Source organism: Cynocephalus volans, chromosome 3 (assembly GCF_027409185.1).
Source record: "Cynocephalus volans isolate mCynVol1 chromosome 3, mCynVol1.pri, whole genome shotgun sequence".
Classification (NCBI taxonomy): Eukaryota; Metazoa; Chordata; class Mammalia; order Dermoptera; family Cynocephalidae; genus Cynocephalus; species Cynocephalus volans.
In genome coordinates, this window is record NC_084462.1 from 73,393,119 (window position 1) to 73,398,340 (window position 5,222).

The following is a 5,222-nucleotide window of genomic DNA, read 5'->3' on the forward strand; positions in this document are numbered from 1 at the left end:
ATCTTGTAAACAATATCTTAAGTGCGATCCAGTGTGGTTCCAGGTTTATAGAATATATAGAAAAGTTCAGGTTACACTGCAAATCAGTGGCAAACAGTAGACAGGATCCGGAATCAGTGTCTCGCCAGTCCCATGCTCTTTCCACAGCAATAAGCTACCTACCTGAGAATTCACTGACGCCAATGAAACACCATCATCCCCATATGTTTTCCTATGCTTTCTGTATAAATGTCTATAGAATCACACTCTTCTAGAGAAGGAAAAATCCTCAGCGAGTTTTGAAAAAATTCTATTTGCAACTGGCTGCAATGCCTCATATAAAAAAGAAATCTTAGGCTTTTACTCAAAACGTTTTGTCACAACTTTTCTGCCCTTGTTGGCAACAAAAAACATATGGTTTCTTTTCACATGAAAATATTTTGTTTTATTTCAAGCCATTTAGCCAGTTTACAATGTAAGCATAAAAAGAAGCATTCTCATCTTGAAGGGTTAATACTGATGGAGTGAAAAATTATAAAATGAAATTATCAGCTAATTAACATGGCTTTTTGTTTGTTTGCTGGCAGCTGGCCAGTACAGGGATTGAACCCTGGATCTTAGTGTTATCAGCACCATAGTCTAAACTAACAACATAATCCTTTTTATTTCTCCCCTAACAATTGTGGCACTTTTTAAATTGGGGAATTTTTTTGTTGGTTTTTTGTTTTTGAAATACAAAATAATTAAAAATACTAATAAGAAAAAGTGATTATCTTTCAATTCCTATAATGTAGTAGGCTCCTAATTTTGTGCTGTATGCCTTTGATAAATGAATTCAATAAATATAACCAAATTAATTTAAATACTATAGAGGGAGGGCCAGCCCGTGGCTCACTTGGGAGAGTGTGGTGCTGATGAAACCAAGGCCATGAGTTCGGATCCTATATAGGGATGGCCGGTTCGCTCACTGGCTGAGAGTGCTGCTGACAACACCAAGTCAAGGGTTGGGATCCCTTTACCAGTCATCTTTAAAAAACTAAAACTAAAAATAAATAAATACTGGGCCGGCCTGTGGCTCACTCAGGAGAGTATGGTGCTGGTAACACCAAGGCCACGGGTTCGGATCCCACATAGGGATGGCCGGTTGCTCACTGGGTGAGCGTGGTGCTGACAACACCAAGTCAAGGGTTAAGATCCCTTTACCGGTCATCTTTTAAAAAAAAAATAATAATAAAAATAAATAAATAAATAAATAAATAAATACTATTGAGAGAATTTACACTATATTTTATTTTATTTTATTTATTTATTTTTTTTTTAAAAGATGACCGGTAAGGGGATCTTAACCCTTGACTTGGTGTTGCCAGCACCACGCTCAGCCAGTGAGCGAACCGGCCATCCGTATATGGGATCCGAACCCGGGGCCTTGGTGTTATCAGCACTGCACTCTCCCGAGTGAGCCACGGGCCGGCCCTACACTATATTTTAAAAAGCATCTCTTATCCTTTGAATTTTTTTTAAAGCTTTTTTGAGGCATAATCACATAAGATAGATGGCACATATTCGAAGTATAAATTTTGAATAGATTTGACATGTGAAGAAACCATCACTACATCAAGATAATGAACATATCATCATAATGAACATATCTTGACGTAGTGATGGTTTCTTCACATATATATCATTTTTTCTTTTTTCATACATCTTTTTTGGATCTCCTTACCCACTGGCAACAACAACAACAAATTTGCAAAATACCTTACTATTGGGAAGACAGAAGAAATAATTAGAAAATGTGGGGCATGAAGATCAAATACATCATTTTCTTCACATATATTTCTTCACATATATCATGGTTTCTTCACATATATCATTTCTCAACAGTGTCCTTGTGTGCCCCTTGAGAATCCCTCCCTCATCAGCCCCTCCCTCCCACTATAATTTGCATTTTCTAGAATTTTATATAAATGGAATTATATAGTGCGTACTCTTTTTTTTGTCTGGTTTCTTTCGCTCAGCATAATTACTTTGAGATTCACCCATGTTGTTATGTATATCAGTAGTACATTGATTGCTGAGTAATATGCCATTTTATGGATATACCACGGTTTGTCTATTCACCTTTTGATAGACATATGGGGTTTCTTGAACTTTTTTGGCTATTACAAATAAAGTTGCTATGGACATCTGTGTACAAATCTTTACATGGATATGTTTTCATTTTTCTTGGATAAATACCTAAGAGTGAAATGGCTGTGTCACACTGTAGATGTATACTTACTTTTTAAGAAACTTCCAACCTATTTTCCAAGGTGTTTAAACTATTTTACACTCCCATCAGCAGTGTAAGAGAGTTCCAGTTGTTGTACACTCTTGTGAATATCAATATTGGTTATGATCAGTCTTCTTAAATTTTAGCCATTCTAGTGGATGTATAGTGATGTAGCTGTGGTTTTAATTTGCATTTCATTACTGAGTAATGATATTCAGCATCTTTTTATGAGCTTATTTGACATTCATGTATCTCCTTTGGTTAATTGAATGTTTAAGTTTTTTGCTCTTTTTGAACTGGGTTGTTTGTCTTATTATTGAGTTGTAAGAGTTCCTATATACTCTAGATACAGATCCTTTCTTGGATATATGATTTGCAACTATTATCTCCCTGACTATGGCTTGCCTTTTCATTTTCTTTGAGGAGCAAAAGTTTTTTTTTTGTTGTTTGTTTGTTTGTTTGTTTTTTAAAAGACTGGTAAGTGGATCTCAACCCTTTCCTTGATGTTGTCAGCACCACGCTCTCCCAAGTGAGCCAACCGGCCATCCCTATATAGGATCCAAACCTGTAGCCTTGGTGTTATCAGCACCACACTCTCCCGAGTGAACCACAGGCCGGCCCCAAAAGTTTTTCACTTTGTTAAAATTCAATTTATTGATCTTTTCCTTTTGTTGTTCATTTTGTGTGTGTGTGTTCTATCTAAGAAACTTTGCCTTTCATATGCCATCAAGGAAAATTTCCTCTATATTTAAGTAACGTCTCAAACTTTGAATCTTTAAAATATGTTCCTTGCTTAAGAAAACACTTAAGGAACAGCTCCCAAGCTCCCTCATGTGGTGAGAATGCCCTTATAAAACATTTGGACATAAAGCATTTCAAAATTAGGAAGGAGTAAAAACTAACCTAAAGTGTTTTTATTTTTTCAAGTATTTTTTAGGGGCTGGGTCAGTTGGTTAGAGCATGGTGCTGATAACACTAAAGTCAAGGGTTTGGATCTCCTTACCCGCCAGCAACAACAACAAAATTGCAAAATACAGGGCTGGCCCATGGCTCACTCAGGAGAGTGTGGTGCTAACCAAGGCCACAGGTTCGGATCCTATATAGGGATGGCCGGTTCACTCACTAGCTGAACATGGTGCTGACAACACCAAGTCAAGGGTTAAGATCCCCTTACTGGTTATCTTTAAAAAATAAAAATAAATAAAATAAATAAACAAATAAATTGCAAAATACCGAAGAGATAATTAGAAATAATTAGAAAATGTGGAGCATGAGGATCAAATAGTGCTGGTCTCATTCTGTTTGGTGGCTGAGTGCTTGCTTCCACTCTACCCCACCTCGGGGATACTTTCTTATCACCCGTCATGTTCATCAAATTATTTATTTATTTATTTATTTAAATATTATTTTGTCAATATACAATGTGGTTGATTATTGTGGCCCATTACCGAAACCTACCTCCCTCCTCCCTATCCCCCCTCCCACCCAACAATGTCCTTTCTGTATGCTTGTCATGTCAACTTCAAGGAATTGTAATTGTTATGGCTTCTTCTCCCCCTGGGTTTTTTTTTCTTTTGTGTGTGTGTGAATTTATTTATTTATTTTTATCTCCCATCAGTAAGAATATGTGGTATTTCTCTTCTTGTGCCTGACTTGTTTCACTTAATATAATTCTCTCAAGGTCCATCCATGTTGTTGCAAATGGCAGTATTTCATTCTTTTTTATAGCTGAGTAGTATTCCATTGTGTAGATATACCACATTTTCTGTATCCACTCATCTGATGATGGACATTTGGGCTGGTTCCAACTCTTGGCTATTGTAAATAGTGCTGCGATGAACATTGGGGAACAGGTATACCTTCGACTTGATGATTTCCATTCCTCTGGGTATATTCCCAGCAGTGGGATAGCTGGGTCATATGGTAGATCTATCTGTAATTGTTTGAGGAACCTCCATACCATTTTCCATAGAGGCTGCACCATTTTGCAGTCCCACCAACAATGTATGAGAGTTCCTTTTTCTCCACAACCTCGCCAGCATTTATCGTTCAGAGTCTTTTGGATTTTAGCCATCTTAACTGGGGTGAGATGGTATCTCAGTGTAGTTTTGATTTGCATTTCCCGGATGCTGAGTGATGTTGAGCATTTTTTCATATGTCTGCTGGCCATTTGTATATCTTCCTTAGAGAAATGCCTACTTAGCTCTTTTGCCCATTTTTTAATTGGGTTGCTTGTTTTTTTCTTGTAAAGTTGTTTGAGTTCCTTGTATATTCTGGATATTAATCCTTTATCAGATGTATATTTTGCAAATATTTTCTCCCACTTTGTTGGTGGTCTTTTAGCTCCGGTAATTTTTTTTTTTTTTTTTTGCTGTGCAGAAGCTTTTTAGTTTGATATAATCCCATTTGTTTATTTTTCCTTTGGTTGCCCATGCTTTTAGGGTCGTATTCATGAAGTCTGTGTCCAGTCCTACTTCCTGAAGTGTTTCTCCTATGTTTTCTTTAAGAAGTTTTATTGTTTCAGGGTGTATATTTAATTCTTTAATCCATTTTGAGTTGACTTTAGTGTATGGTGAAAGGTATGGGTCTAGGTTCATTCTCCTGTATATTGATATCCAGTTCTCCCAGCACCATTTGCTGAAGAGGCACGCTCTTCCCCAGTGTATAGGCTTGGAGCCTTTGTCAAAGATCAGATGGCTGTAGGTGTGTGAGTTGATTTCTGGATTCTCTATTCTATTCCATTGATCAGTGTGTCTCTTTTTATGCCAGTACCATACTGTTTTGATTATTATAGCTTTATAGTATAGTTTAAAGTCAGGTAGTGTTATGCCTCCAGCTTTATTTTTTTTGCTCAGCATTGCTTTGGCTATGCATGGTCTTTTGTTATTCCATATAAATGTCTGGATAGTTCTTTCCATTTCTGAGAAAAATGTCATTGGAATTTTGATGGGGATTACATTGAATTTGTATA